General features: G+C 41.6%; 1 protein-coding gene across 5 annotated transcripts in view; it reads right to left on the bottom strand.

The window, feature by feature from the left end:
- Positions 1–16,897, bottom strand: part of add3a (adducin 3 (gamma) a) — a 125,819-nt gene that overhangs the window by 61,494 nt on the left and 47,428 nt on the right. The window lies entirely within an intron of this gene.

Raw genomic sequence — 16,897 nt, 5'->3', positions numbered from 1 at the left:
CTTTGGGGGTAAACACATCCCACAGAAATCTTTGAGTAATGAAGTAGAACATTTCCCTCAGAGAAAAGCAAAATTCCTCTGCACACAAAAAGTATTTTTCACCACAGACTACAGGCTCAGCTTTAATGAATGCACATCAACAGATGGGCTGTGCTCCATATTTTCACACTGTCTGCGATCTGCAGCTGGGGAACATCAAGTGTTTGACTCTAGGTGATAAGGTGGGAGTAGGAGCGGTTTTGTAACAGCACAGAGCACTGGAGTAAAACACAAACAGTTCATGAAGAGCACTGAAACTTGACAGGTCATGAACTTATGCCTCTCCTTTTTCAATAAATTAAATTTCACATTCATGAGCTGTATCAAATCAAATCATCTCTCACTTCTCTTGTTGTTCAATGAAGCTGTACAGTTGTTTTTGAGCAAATAGGCCCCATGACTTGTCTGTGACCCGTCAACTAGGCAAAACACTGAGGGGGCGTTGGCCTGAGTGTGCGTGTGTGTTTGGGGTCTATCCATTACACAATCCGAGGAAGCAGCCGGATTCAATATGTCGGGATCTGTGTCTAGATGAGGTCATTACGCATGAAGCAGACCCTACAGCCCCAGCACCAACACACATATGTTCAGGCCGGGCCATGAGCACACACACACACACACAGTCACACATACAGTCACACACTCACATGAGTTTCCACGGCAACTCCAAACAAACAGAGGGTGCCTGTGGTGACCCCACCCCAGCAGAAACCAGAGAGAGAAGAAACAGTGAGGCAAAAAGAGGCATGAAAGGAAGATAGAAAGATAGAGTGATAACACAGGCTTTAGTTGGTGTCTGCTGAATGTCATTTTTTAACCCAGGAATGTTTCCCACTACATACTAAGTTCTAAACTCTCAACATGTTTCAGTTTCTTAAAAAATAATATTATAGCAAACCCAACAGGCTCACTTGATTAAAAAAAAAAACTTCTTGGTTCATCCCTTGGAGCCTTGATTTCCGAAAAGGACAGAGGAAATTGTGAAACAGCCCCATCCTTCCACTTTTCAATGAGCTTCTAATGTTGTTCCAGCCCATGGGTCTCAGTCTCTACACACAATGACCACACACAACCAGACCCCCACAGCAGGCCTTTTGATCCAACCCAGGGCTCCGAAATAATAAAAAAAATGGAACAGGCCAACAAAAGATGTGTTATTTAGGCTTATAATCTTCAAAGTCAATCCGTTCTCAGACGCCAATGTCCACACATTAAAGAGACACCCACATGTAGAGGTTTGGTAGGTTCAAGAAACCTCTGATCTCTTTGGCTTTTTGTTGTCTCCTCTCCCTCTTACAGACAAGATGGAAGTTTCTCTGCTAGCTGGAAGTTTTTCAGATTATTCATACAGTAAAACCTCCATTAGCCATTTGATTTAGAGAGCGAAAGTTGGGAGTAGATCATTTAAATCATTGTTTAATTCATGACAAGTGGCCTCCATGGATCAAACTGTGTTGTCCTTAGCATCTGATATTCAATCAAATTGACATCTTGGGGATGTGGTGTGCAAAATCAACACTGTCATGCTCTTTCAGGCCACCTTTACAGTCTTTCATGGTCCAGTTCTGCTCACATGCCCAGTACAGGCACCCCATCTTCAGCTATTTGAATCCCAGTCGGATCACACGACCAGGATCAGCCTTGGTGCATCAACCCATAGTCCAGGTACCAGTTCCCCTGTTTTGAGCCTCAGACCACTATTTTTATGACACACCCAAGCATCAAGACGCTGAAACCTCATGGTGGCCTACCAGGATGAACATTAAATAATGGTTTTCTCCCAAGTCTTGTCAACCATTTAAACAGATAATGAAAGGATGAATCTGTGGGTCAACCATGATAGAAGGGATCAGTGAGCTGAGCAATTCAGCGTGAAGGATGTGGGATCAGACAGTGGTGTCCAAAGCTGACTCTCTTGGCAAATCTTTCTGGACACCAGAGTGGACCCATGTGGACTTTGGTTTAAATGGGTGGTCTTTGCTGACTGGAGTGCCGCCAGAGGGCTTTGATGAGTTCTTGTTTGAAAAGATATCTCAGCATGTCTCTCCCACAACAGGAAAGAAAACCAGCAGAGTTCTGCTTAGTGAGTCCCCTTCACTGTGCTGTGTCGTGACCCCCTCTATCACATCTGACCGCTCTATGACACGCTGTCACAGCCTGGGGAAAGAGCCTCCAGTGTGTGCACGCCAGTCCCTCCATGTTTCCGGGCCTGTCAGGCCAGATCCTCAGGGGTTGCGACACAAATCCATACAAAGCATCCATCATGGAAAGGAAAGTGGCAACAACCATTGCTGATGACATCCAGAGGGTCAGGCATCTTGCTGCCAAGGCCTTGGGGTCCTTCCTCGCCTTGTCAACAATTCATTCTCTAAGCGCACTGTCATGGAAAAGCAAGCAAACATGGCCAAAGAGAGGAGAGTTTCAGCTTTGAAGTGCCAAGAGATCCATTTAGCTGATGATAGTAGAAGCTGTCCTTGACATAGAGTTTGTGTCTGTGTCAAGGAAAACTGCAACATGCCAACCTTCAGAGACAGAGTACTGCTAAATAGATCACAACTGATGAGTTGATAAAGAAATACAGAAATTTAGCAGCAGTGTAGACAAAAATATTGAATCTTTTTCTTTTTTAAAATCTAAGATTGCTGCCTTGCAGTTGTTTGCCTCAGCCAACCAATCAAGTAAGAGTTTTCATTCATTTGGCTCCAGCTATAATTTAGAAACTAAGTCCATGGGAACTGGATGGAAAGTCAAATAGACATTCCCCTCTGACAACCAAATCCAATTAATTTATCAATGATCCCAAAAGGATGTTTGTGTAAAATTTCAAGGTATTTCTTTAAGGCATCTTGTGATACAGCATCACGAGAATGGCACAATAAACAACTTACAAAAACATGCAAAAAAGTTAAGACAAGAAGCTCTTTCAATTTCTCTTTGGCATCCAACATAAAAAGACTGTTGCAATAAATCTGACATTTTAGAATTGGTCTCTTGGTTGAACCAGACTAATATAAAAAACATCTCTATTTGTGCAGGAAAAACAAACACAAACATTGTCAGCCATATTAAACTATTCTTCAAAACCATAGTCTCAATGACAATTGTCAGTTTTAGCTTCAAACAGGGGAATATTATAAATTCACCTGATCAATCACCATTACATAACAGAGCTGTACCTGCTCTGTTTGACCTCTCTGGTCACAGCTGAATGCCAGAGTGTAGTCACAACACCTTGGTTTCAAATTTACATCACTGAGGAAAGGAGGGGTCTTAAAGGTAGAGGGTGAAGAATTTATCAGTAGAGAGACAAGCAGAGAGGAGTGGTTATTGTTCATGATATAGTTGATTTTGATGATAAAACCTTATCATACTGGAGTTTCTTGTTCACAGAGGCCACTGTTGCTTCACCTATGGAAGGAATAAGCAAAGGGGCATTTGAAACTAAGGCTTGTTTACTCGACAGCAATGCCAGACCTGTAGATGGCGCTATAACGGTCTTGCCCAGAAGTCGCTTTTGGTAGATCAACCACCAAGTAGAGTTGGGCTGATTATCTGGTGTATTGGTGAATGCCAAGTACAGACGTGGAGCAACAGATGCACATTTTGTTGAAAGACAGTCAGCAGATTCAGCAGATCGAGCAGCACAAGCACAACATGGTAGTCCGCGACAATCGTAACAACAGTGTTGCTGTACTGTTGTAGACGTATGTACGGAGTGGTAGGCAAAGTCAGCGTTTCCACCAATGCAATGGTGGCTTCAGAGTTTAAGAAAAAAATCACTCTGAAGGATATTTTTAAAAGGTCGGCCAAAACTGTGTTTCTGTGTAAACGAAAGATCCAAACGCAACAATACTTCTGCGTTTCCTCCTAAAACCATTGTCGTGACCCTAAAGTCTGACTGCTAGATATTGCGCAATATACTAATTTTTTTCACACACTGTACTTTACATCATTTTCTTAGATAGTTCATTTTTCTTTGAAGTTTCTGTAACTTAAAAAATCTACTTCTAGCTCTTAATGCCTGTTCTTCCCTATAATCTTTAATCCCATCACAAGTTCACCTTGAAGCCAAGCCTTTAAAAACTCATGTGCCCTCAGCATGGGTTCAGAGCTTTCACTAACAGGTCCTGGTGTCATTTAGGCCTCATTTCCTCTGATTTATGGTCGGTTTAATTAATTCTTTTCATCCTTTTTGAGCTGGTTCTCTCTATTGCTGTTATTTCATGGTTCTCTTGCAGTGATTCTGTGCTCCTCTCCCTCTGTGACAGTCACACATGCTTGTGCTTGTGTATGTGTGTGTGTGTGTGTTTGTGTGTGTGTGTGTGTGTGTGTGTGTGTGTGTGTGTGTGTGTGTGTGTGTGTGTGTGTGTGTGTGTGTGTGTGTGTGTGTGTGTGTGTGTGTGTGTGTGTGTGCGTGCCAATGTGTTGATTTGTGTGTCGAAGGAAGGACAAGCTTCCTGTCAGGATGTGAGGTCCTGCAGAGGGACAGCGGCACTTGGCCAGAAGTCACAACTTTCTGCTGCATCCGAGTGTTGTATGGAGTGTGTGTGTGTGTGTGTGTGTGTGTGTGTGTGTGTGTGTGTGTGTGTGTGTGTGTGTGTTCTACAGGTTTATAACTTCACGTGCAGCTGTCCATGCTCTGATTGCCATGACCACTGAATGAGCATATTTCATTTATTTCATTCCCAACAGGACATTCTTTACTGCCATCAAAGAGATTTGCTCCTGCTCATTCAGCAGCTGAGCTTTCATTGATAACTTTGCTAAAAGCAGAGCTCCTAAACCTGAATCAAACAATTATCAGCATATCTCATGCTCCACAATCAAAGCGAGAGGGGCTTCACTGGTCCATACAGGCTGAGATAATTAGACCACCAAGAAGGAGAGAAAAAATCCAAAGTGTGGGCCTCTGAGATGCCCTTTCTTTCCTTCCCTCCGGCCTCTCGTCTCTTTCTACTCTCTTCATTCATCTCCCTTCTTGCCTCTTTTCTTGACAGTCTCCCTCCCTTCTCTTTTGCTCACACTCATTCACTTTTCTCTCTTTCTATGGGGTGAAATGCATCAAGAAATGTAACACTTGGTATATTGTCATGGAAAAAGAAAGAATGCAAAAGCCTTTTTAACAGCATGGTTTTTCAGAGTCCTCCTCCTCTTTCCTAGATTCTGATTTGCACATTCACCTATTCACTCTATCCACAACTGGTCTTTGGCTGTCGAGCATGTTACAAACTCGTACAGATTCATATGAGGATTTTATCCATGTGTTAGTGCTTTTAGGCTGTAAAAACACAGATAAAGCTGCAGGAAGTCAAATGGCTGTACTCAGGTTGGTTGTTTTTACAGTGGTTACAGTTTTGCATTCACTGAATGAAGCTATTTGCATAAAAGTTTTGCCTGGATGTTTTTTTTTGTGGGAAATGATATTCTTTGAACATTGTAATTAATAGTTCACAAATAACGACTTCGTCATTTGCATCACTGAGGATAAGTGTGTTATTTCACAAGCAGGTCCAGCTGTTCCCTCACACACTCTTCAGATTCTCACTTACACACCTGCTCAAAACCTCATCTTTTGGAGACAGGAAGAGCTCAAAGGAAGTAAAAAAGAAGCAGCTTATCCTTGTGACAATGTATTGTTTTTGACAACCAATGTACCTCATGGTCACCACGGAGACCAAGACCAAGTGACGCAATCAGGAAGGAAACCATGTAGTGAGTGAGGATCGCCACAGCTGAGTGCTAAAGTAAACACTGTGATACTGCAGTTTCCTGAGGGGTCAATTGGTTCTTCCTCTGAGAAATAGTTACTGGGTTGGAGCAATTAAAAAGAGATTAAAGATTTGTGTACAGCACAGCTTTAAATGTACAAAGAGATAGACGCTCAGCAGAGTGTGTACTCGTGGTAGTCACTGTGTTTGTTTTGTCTAGCAAGCTGCTATCTTTCATCTTCTTGGCATCTTGACAGAAGTTGTGTTGTGGACTTCAGCATGCCTGCACCATCGTCACATGTAATGTGTCACTGTCAACCCATGATGAAGAGGAAACATACCAGAGGATCCAGTGACAGACGTGTTAAAGCCACTGTAACTGTCACCTTTGAAAAGGCTGTACAAAGAGCAAAGCAGGTAAAGAAGGGATTACTCGACCAGTAATGGCCGATAGGGCACAAAGGATTTTCTTTTCAACGCTCAAGCTTAGATGTCTGATGGTTTTCTTGCTGGGATAAAAATCACTCATAGGGTAGTTCAAGGAAAACTGCTACAGGCCAACAGTAACAAGAAACTCGGCATGTCTCTGTGCATCAACATCAACTACAACTGGCTTTGCTCAATTGTCTGTGAGCACTTCAAACATTTTATGGGGATGGAGGTTATTCAGGGACAAACTTGCAGTGTGTAAAAAAAAACAATCTTGAACTGACACACTTAATTTAATCAGATTTGAAAATCTGATTAGAAATCATGAAATCCACACACTTAGAGAAATGAGCGGTGGAAGCAGAGCACAGTAAGAGCCAAGCAGTCATGGCTGACAATTTTTCACATCATAAGACAGATAACCAACAAGCAACAGTGTTTGACCTGCTGTCCAGCGATGTTTAAAAGCATGTTTATCCTCCTGTGCTGTCTCCCATTTTCAAAGGGCTCTGTTTTTTTAAGTGATAGTTGTCCTGACATACAAACAGAGTAAGACAAAAACATTCAGGCAGCCTCTTTGAAAGTTGTTTGTGGTGGTGGTGAAACAATGCTTGGAAAAAGCTGGGAGAAATCTTGCGAAAGAGGTTCAGTGCCTAATAGACTCGTGCCTGGCTACTGAGCCCACTTAAACGAGAGTATTAAACACAAGACAGATTAATGTGACACGCTGCAGACTTGAGGGTTCAAACTCAAGATTTCAGTAAGTTGTTGGAAATATCTGAAGAAACTTTTCAGGGAAATTAGCTGGTTATGAAACAAATACTGAAGCCAGCCTTATTGTGAGTTAGAATTACAGCAGATCACCAGAGAACCAGCTGATATCAACTGTATATTGTGACCTTCACTGCTCAACTTCACTGCTTGAGTACATGTCAGATAAATGATTAACAGTGCTGTCAAACACACTTTTTTTTTTATTTTTTCACTGTTTACTTTTTCCCTCCAGATTTAAAGGTCCCATATTATGCAACTTTTCAACAAGTTCAAATAGGTCTCAGAGGTCCCAGGACAGTCAATTTAAAAGTTTTTTGACTCAAAAAACAGTTATTTCCTGAACTTCAGCCACTCTGTAAATCCCCTCTCCTGAGCGCTCCTGACAACAAGCTGTTTCTGTGGGCGTGGCTCTAAATGATAATGAGCTGCGCTGACCACGCCTCCTTCACAACTTCTTTGGACAAGGGTGTGGCTTTCTCTCTGGTACCATGCTGAAGTCTTTACAGAGAGTGCGCAGATATGGCGCATAGAGGCGCCGTGGTTCAGTCATACCAGTTTGATCCAGAGTCTGACCCAGAAGGAGAGGCGCCTGAACCCTAACCCAAACTCTACGGCTGCAGCAGGAGGTTTCTGAGTGGTTAGTAACAAATATTATGTGTCTTGATATGCTGCTGCAGTTACCATCAGGTAAATAAATTAACGTTAGCAGCCTGGTGCTAACCAGAGTTATACAACCATACCGAGCAGAAAGAACCGCGCTCAGCCTGAACTGTTAGTTTTTTGAGACAGTACCATGAGGGACATCTATCAAGCAAACTAAACTGCAGCAGTAACACACACATTAGTGGTGACTGTGGTCATAGCGTCCATAATGACAGCTGAGAGTGCGTTAGCTACCATGTAGCACAACATTACCTGTGCCGGGGGCTACTGCGACAAGTAGTCACACCCGTCCAAACAAAAGATAACATTATGTTTATAAAGCTAGCTTCACGTGAAAAATATGCCAATATATCTTCTCTTAAATGTCCCCTGATTACTGAAGCAGCGGAGCAGCCAAGGTGAAAAACGAACAAACTGCACAGAAGGGGCAGTACAAGGGGCGGGCCTGGAGGAGTTACTTTTTTAGGATGATGAGTCAAGCTTTGTCTTGAGCAAGCAAGAGAAGGAGACAATAGAATTTTGTCAGTTCGGGGGTGTTTGTAGACAGGCTGAGGACGCATATTTCTGTTACAAAACCAGTCTAAAGTGGATTTTGCATAATATGGGACCTTTAAGGATTTGACTGAGAATGATTTTGTGAACAAGCTGATATTTTGTTCCAGGAAATAACTTGTTAATGCCCTGGACAGAATCAGTAAAGCCAAAGGAAGTGCAAGTTTGTCCAAAGAACAAGGGATAACAGATGGAATAACTTCTCTTGAAGACTTCTTATGTCAGGACTATGAATGATTTTCCTTAAGTTCAAGGCCAGACTGATGTCTGACATAAATCCCTTATCAGTTTAGTGAAGACTTGTAAAAAATTCTGTCCAAAGTGTTCAGAGAACCAGAAACCAACCTTGGAAAACACTCTGCATTTGTCTTCAAGTGGTAACTTAACTTAGATTTATTTGATGTTGTGGATTAATAAACTGCACAAATGATGTTTAAAGAAAGCAGCAATCTGCTGCCATGACACAGTCAGGAAATACTTTTTGAAAGAAAGAAGGATTATAACTTTAGTAGGGAGTTAAATTCAAGAACTTTGGGAGTTCATACAACAAAGAAAAGTCTTTTATGCAATCTGTGGAGTGAAATTGAGAAACATATTGAACATGAAGCTTCAGTAATGTCAAAAAATACCAGGTTTCAGAAGCAGTATAAAAGAAAAAACGTAAGGAAGTGCAGGGGAGAGGATGGGTTTGCTTTAATTTATATACAAGTAGATAAGAATGAACATAGATTTAATCTAAACCCCTTTGTGTCACTTGAAATGCAGATGGCATTTGTTGACCTTAATTTTTTTTGCTGTTCATATTTCTTAAATAACTAGTGTTTACTTTATATGTACATGTTAAAAACAAAGGCACAAAAGAGACAATAATGTCCTACTTTTACATCCCTCACATCTCCGACGCAAGGAGTGTCTCTGACCTGAGGACCTGCAGTCGGGACAGCTGAGCAGAGATACCATGTGATGGTTGAAATGGACACCACAGACACGTAATTTGATCCATAGATCTTAGTCAAATGCCACAGCCTTCAACAAGCGACCATTAAAGAGACAGACACATGCCAGGTCTCTTGTTGCATCTCAGTTAGCCACTGATTTGATGGTGGAGCAGGTAAATGCCAGAAGCCCTCAGGTCCACAGTGCTGTGTCATGTTAGCGTGATCAAACACATGGAAACGGAAAGAGAGGGGGAAGAATATGAAAAGAGGGAAAAAGAGGGATCAGAATGACCCAAGGGAAGCCTGTTGCTGATATCTCTTATTTCCAAGAATGAGGGGAGTCTCAGCATCTGAAAAGATTCATGTGACGCTGCAGCTATGCACCAAGAAATTCCACAACTACCTTATTCCTCTTTTTCTCCCAGGAGGAGACCATAACTATGAGCAGCATCATCCTCATCCCTTACTCCTTCCTCTCCTGTGGTGTCCTGACAATCTCCTCATCCATTATCACTGGCTATTAGATCAAAATTGACAGACAGATGAAGGGATGGGAGGCACAGCACAGCAGTTGGTCTCACTCATGTTTTTTTTCCTGTGATTAAGCGGCTGTCAGATCAGACAGTGGAGAGAATATCTTCAGTGGAAAAGAAGAAGAAATTATTGAAGTTCGTTTAAAGTTGAAGCTTTGACCTGACTCAGTTTACAAGGTGCCTGATGGAACAGACAGACCTGTCATTTCAGCTTCACGCTCCCTCTCCCTGTCTCACACACACACACACACACACACACACACACACACACACACACACACACACACACACACACACACACACACACACACACACACTCACACTGTAATATCAGTTACCCATTATCCCTTTCAAAACTTCTCTTCTGTTTAACCAATCAAAAAAAAAAAAAAAAAACGCCCACTATCCCAGCAGAATCTGGTGTTTAAAGACCAGCATGAAGGGATATTTCCACATTTAAAATGAAGGCAAGGAAGATTTATGGCTAGTTGGTTGGTGAGGCAAACCATGACTGTGGATTTCATATGGAGGAACTAACTCATTTCAGAAAACGAGACACCGTCCGAGGTCTCTTATGAACTGCAGACCAGACTGGATGACTTTAACAGAGGACATAGGACAGCTGGTTATGATCTGATGGACTTATTAGCTGCGTCTCTCAGCATTAGAGCCACTGTTTCAGGTGTTTCTCTACTAGTTTAGATATCAATAAATAGAAAAATATCAAAGATAAATAAATAAACATGTAATATCAAAGGTCTTCTGTACCTTATCTGCACATCACGTCATCATGCTACCAGTGTGGAGCTAATGAAATGGACTACTCTACTACTGCTAGCATCTCAGTCAGTAAAGTTTGTAACTATTTCTCCCTTTGAGTCGTACATACATTTGTTTCCACAATGTTTAATTATCTTTAAGGCATCACATGGTGTTTTCCACATATTTCTTTTCTAAATAGCTACTCTGGGACACCTGTTTAGTCTAAACATCCAGCAGAAGTCAGAATCATAACTCACTTTGCACAGGGCCAAAGAAGAGATGGATATATTCCTCTAAAAAACTCAAACCATCTCTCAGTGTGAACTTTCAGACTGCCAAATAATAAGAGCTTAAAGAATACAACACTTTTTTAATGGACTGAAGTTTAAAGCCAAACTATGCTGACGTTAGAGTTTATGTGTCAGAATCTTATAGACTAAGTTCAGCCTACGTACTTTATAACTAAAAAGAGAAAAACTAAGAGAAGATGTAGAGCTCTCATTTGAAAAAAAAAGGCTTAGGCAAAGAAAACTAAAAAAAAAGCCCACGCTTCCTTTGCAATCCTGGAAAAACAACACAGACTTATTTATTTAAATAATCCAAGGGAGCACAAGATACAAACGTAAAGTCATTCACAAAAAAGTCAACCCCAAGCAGTGCTCCAGTAAAAAAACCAACGTCTCTTCTGTTTAATGCTATCTTTTCCCACAGTCTGAGATGTGTCGGTGATGTGCACGTCTGCACTGAAGGTGAACATTTGTATCCTGTTTCCTGTGTAACGTGAGATCTCTTTAAGACAGCTACAACTTCAGATCTGATGCGTAACACAACAAAACTACAACAGCCTTCTGAGGCCATTCTAAGGCCACATCATTTGCTCTGAGGAAAATCACATAAAGTGTTCAGTGTTGATATGTGGAGGAGAGTTCAAGGTTTTGAAACTTAAACTGACAGTCAGACTACAAGCTCGCACTATGTCCTTCTATCCTTCCCAGACTCTTAGTCCCTGTAGTCTGTGTGCTTTCATCCATCTCTAATCCTCGTCCTGTACGGCTCACTGAAACCTCAACGTCAGACTCTTTATTTAAATCCAGTAGAGGGTGTCTGCCTCTCCTTCCATTCATCCCTCTATCCTCTGTGTTCCTCCTTTACTGCCTTTATTAGTTTGTCCTCTACTTCAGTCATTTCCCGCTCTCCCTTCATTTGCCAGTCATATCCTTCATCCTCCATGCACATCCTTTTGTCTTTCTCTCATTCCCTCACCTCCCTCTCGGTGTGAGCTGTCCTTCTTGCTACAAGAAGGACAGTGCGGCGTCCTGGCAGCTCTCCATCTTCCCTGCCTGGAGCGGAAAAATAAACAAGAGTCCACATGTTCCTGAGGAATTTTAATGACTTCCATAACTCCGGCCTTTTTACCTGCCAAACCCCAGGCAGCGTGAGGGGGCAGTAGACAGGGTGAATGAGCACGGTTAGCGACACTGATGACGAGCCACGTGAGCCACAGCTAAAAAGAGTCCTTTGACAGAGCTGAGTCTCCTCAAGCAAGGCCAGAGATCAATAAAGAAGCCATATCAACAAATCTAGGGGCTAAAAAAAAATCGTAATTAAAAAAAAGCATCTCCAGGTCTCACCCAAGTTTTAACATGAAGAAAAGTGTATAACAAGGTTATAATAGTTTTGGATTTGTCATTATAGTTTAGTTTTAGTTAGTTTTGACATTTTTTTCCATTACAGTTTAGTTTGAATTAGTTTTAGAGCAGGCATTCTTGTTTTTATTTAGTTTTAATTTTTGCAGCGAGGCTTAGTTTAAGATTAGTTTTAGTTTAGTTTGAGTTTTCTTCATACCTTATTAACCAAGTGCAGGATTCAAAAATGTCAGAGTAAATATTTTGTAATACAGTTTATTTTCTAGTTCAACATAGTGCTCACTGCTTAGTCAATGCTGATACCGAAATGTTGGCTGCTGCCTTAAACACAAGAAAATAATATAAACTTAGTATAAAAAATATAAACATAAATTATATAAAGTAATGTTAACATGAATTAAATAAAAATAATAAAAGCATAAATTATATAAAACAATATAATGTGAGCTTTAATAATTAGAAACTTGGACTCTGTAACAATAAAGTCGGATTCACATGAAATTAAACTATTACAGATGCTCTGATTTATTGCTCCTCTACGTTTCGTCTTCAATTTTGGTTAGTTTCAGTTAGTTTTGTGAACACAAGATACAGTTTTAGTTTACTTATCGTTTTTGTTTTCTTTTCTAGTTTTTATTAGGTTGAGTTAACTGCAATGTATTTTAAATTTTAGTTTTCGTTTTTCGTTTCGTTTTAGTTAACTATTATAACCTTGGTGTTTAAGCAAAAACTCCTTACATTTTTTTGTTGCAATTGTAACAGGCAGACATTTACTGACAGACAAACCAATACACATCAATAATGCATCAATGCTAATCAGGAGTAAAGTGGGACCTTTCAGCTCCACTGTATTGGCCAGCAAAGTGGTTCTTCAGGCAGTGATCGGTGCAGCCTCATTTGCCAGTTTTCAAGTCCAAGTCATGAAATACGGCCTTTAGTCAAAGCTCTGTGTGTGCCAACCAGGCACAAGGTATCTTTCAGTGTCTACTTGAGATTTGGATTTAACAAAATCCTCATTCACAGGAATATCACTGTAACTCTTTGAGCATTCTACTAAAAAAAAAAAAACTTTTCTCTGGCTGGCAGAGGTGTTGGATGGGCCAAAGAATGTAGGTCCCACACCCTGGAGATGTTGAGTTAATATCTTTCCCAAGTTCATGATATTTCACTAAAACGATGCATCTGTGCCCAAGCATTTCTGAACAGGTCACTCCTTATCATCTGCCTGTTACCCACAGAGGATACAGACTCTACTTTCTGCATCTGAATGACATGGTAAAGGCTGAGACAGGGGCGAAGCTGTTTGATGACTTTAAATGAGAACATGTGGGCCTCACAGCTGGAAACAAAAGCACTAATCCGGATTTTGCATCCCCACTCTTAGCAAGACCAGACCATAACTATGGCTGTCTTCTGCTAAGTTTGACAGTCACAATGAATAACATCTGTGGAGATTTGCAGGCCTTCATGGTAAAGCTGTCAAAACAGCTGATCACTGATATGCAGATTATGATATGCTGATGATATTAAACCAAGGTTGTGTTGTCTCTGGTGAGAGTGCAAACAGGATTCTGCTCAAGGTAAATAGAGACCTCCCGTCTGCAGGGATTGAGGTTCAGCTCACTATCAGGTGAGAAAATCCTTGTTGGGAGTGTATTTTAATGGGGCCATGACCCACAGACTGTCAGGTCAGGGTCCTGTGACCTGACATGGGAGCAGACCGGGTTGATGGAGTTCTCTGTCGAGGGCCAAGGCAGGGCAATAAATCTGTGGGATTACCTTTGTCCCTCTAATGTTAAAAGAAAACCAGAAGAACAACTGGCTCAGGGGTGAAAAAAAAAAAAAAGTTCAGAAGAAAAAAGACGATTCAAGACTTGGCAGTACAATGCCTGACCCAAAAGTGACCCTGAGATATTTGAGATATCTCATCCGGCTCTTGGGTTCACCACACCGATTTGTGTTTTATAAAAGACTTCATCACATATACATTTCTCTCCAGCCAGGTCTTTTCTTCACCGTCATTAGCAGCACATTACGAAATCAGACAATGTGTTTTATTACAAATGTGTCAGCAGTGGGGAACACCCAGCCCTCTGGCAGGATCACACTTTAGATTTCTGATCCTCCTCAGTTGTGTTTTTCTTTCCTCTCGACCCGGGACCAGCTGCAGAGGAAATGACAATATGAGGGGAAAAACAACAGATTGATAACATCTCCTCCCACCCACTGATGCTCTCTGACTTTCTCGCTTATTCCTTCCTCCATGTATCTATAACGGGACTTTTCTTGGTTTGTTAAACCTCCCTTCGCAATCCAGGCTTATACTAGTTTAATCTACACGTCACAATGCTTTGCTCGAACGCAGGGGTCTCGCTCTCGTGCAGATTTAGTTTCTCCCCTCTTGGCGCTCTTTCGACCTGGTCTTCCCTCATGCTTGAGGAATCCGGGCAGTGTATTCTATCTTCAAGCTCTCAATGATTAGCAGGCTTTAGAGCATGGAACCATTAAACCCTGTAAATCTCTTGGTTTTACAGTTTAACACCATCAGGACATTTCATGCCAGTAATGTCTCTGTGTATATTTAGTACAGAATTCTCAATTCTTGTGATTTACGTCTTAATTTATTTGTTTTTTACTGTACAATTAATGCCCTACAGCACCACACACTCTTTATTTACACCTCCACCACGTTGGGACCTGCCAGGTCAGGTTTGTACAACTCAAAGCAGCTGGCTAAAAGTTAAACTCACAAATGAACTGTGCTTTGCCAAAATGTTCCCAAATTCCCCCAAAAATCCTTACACTTGCTTGAACAAACTCTCCACAACAATGCTTCTGATGCACAGGCCAACACCTGTTTGCACTTGAAGACTTGGAGCAGACCCTGATTATGACAAAGATGGTGGTAAACAGTGTCTGCTTTGGTAACTAGGTTTGGTTTTAGGCAAGCCAAACATGAAAGCACAGCTGGCTTCAGCACTGTTTGCACTGATGTAATTCCCTCGATGGGAGGTGTGAGACGTCAGACTTGAGCTCTACCCACATATCCACTCGTGGAGGGGAGAGACCCCATCTTTACTTCATAAATGACATCCAGGTTTTGGTTAAGAAGGAGGGGGAGAAGGAGGAGAGAAAAAAGGAAGGAGTAAGAGGAAGAGATTTAGGAGGAAATTAGGGGGCTGTGTGCCCAGTATATCCTCACCACCAGAGTTGTTATTTGCCAGGACAGAAAAGCTTCCCACTATGATGAAGTCATTATTTTTGGAATTTAGATGCAAGTTTCTGCAAAGTCTGAGCTGTACTTCAGGGGTATACAGCAACTGTCAATTGCAGTTTGTGATTTGTTGCTATGATTGTGCTCAAAGTGAAAAGGTAAGCAATTTACTCCTTCCTATGTGCTCCACACCTCCTTCACACTGCTTTGACCTGCCATGAGGTGCACACTGAATGGCTACAAAAACCTGCAGACAAATGTCACAAGCAGCAAACTAACAATAAGTCAGAAAACTTCTCATTTTCAAGATGAATTCTCACGCTCATTTCAACTGTCAAAGTTCAGGCTCCATTATTTCTTACAAAGTAAAACACCACAACTTTCTGTTATTGAAGTCTTTGCCCGAGGGAAATGAGAGATTAGTGCCCATTACTTAGCATTTGTTAGTCATTACTGCTGGTAGTAAAATGCTCATGAAAGTTTTTGTTTCCAAAGTTGCCAGAAAACCAAGCATGGTTTCATTTGACATGCTGGCTTGAGTAAAACCAAAACCCTCTTAAATGTGCAAAAAGTAAAACACAACAATTTAACGATAATAACATCCATTATTTCTTGCACACAATAGTCTTATGGTTATCTTAAGCCCCGTTTCCACCAAGCCGTCCAGTTTAGACCAGTACGGTTTGGAATGGGTTGGCTTGGTTAAGCTTGGTCTTGTTTGCGTTTCCACAGCCAACTGTGCCCCCCTCGTGGTAGGTGGCGTGTAAGCTGGATGCCGACAGCCACATGTAGCAGCGTGACACAGTTTACCCCGCTAATAAATCCAACAAAGAAGAAAAACCCAACCCAGTAAACAAAGAGCATAGGTGGGAGACATCCAGCATTTAGTTGTCTTTGTGATTGGCTCTTTGATACAAAATGCAATCAAGTTTTGTTTCAGAGAAGGCTGTGTGCGGCCAGGAGAAATGCAGCCGCTGTCGCGCAGGAAGCGACCATTCTACCGACCAATCAACGATCTGCAGCGTTGTAGCTCCGCCTTCAGAGATTGGATTTGTTCAGTCTGGTACCCCTACGAAGGGGTCCCAAAAAGTGGGCCGGTTCGTCTCATTTATTTGGGGGTCTGTCCCGGGAAAAGTCAGTGGAAACGACACAAAATGTGCGCTGTACCGAGATGAACCGAATCGGACTGCTTGGTGGAAATGCAGCTTTAGCCCACAACCAGTTCAGGCTGCCTGCAGTGTTTGTAGATATTTGTTTACTGTTTAAATCAGTCTCCTGAGCACAGGTATTGGCTGATAAATCAGTCTATCTCCAACTTTCATGATTGTTAGCTAAAAATGCTGGCCGTATATCACAGTAGCTCAGCCAACAAGTTCAGGCTGTGGTTGCAATTACTGCCATAATTTTATATTAGACTTGGTAAATGGGCTTGCAATGATAAAGCACCCATTTAGTTTCTCCTACCACTTTAAGTGCTTAACAATACTGTAACCTTCATCCATTTACACTAATGGAAGAGGCTGCTCTACTAAGGAAACATCAGTATTGACAAATGCCATTCAGTGCATTTACACACCATTGACTTCTTCACAAAGAGCAGTTTAGGTTTAGTATCTTGCCCAAGGACAACTGAGCATGC

Source organism: Halichoeres trimaculatus, unplaced genomic scaffold, assembly GCF_033239565.1.
Source record: "Halichoeres trimaculatus isolate MK-OKI-2021-1 unplaced genomic scaffold, fHalTri1.1 fHalTri1_scaffold_2, whole genome shotgun sequence".
In the NCBI taxonomy this organism is placed as follows: domain Eukaryota; kingdom Metazoa; phylum Chordata; class Actinopteri; order Labriformes; family Labridae; genus Halichoeres; species Halichoeres trimaculatus.
The sequence above is the reverse complement of the archived record's forward strand: the minus strand, read 5'-3'. Positions and strand labels throughout refer to the sequence as shown.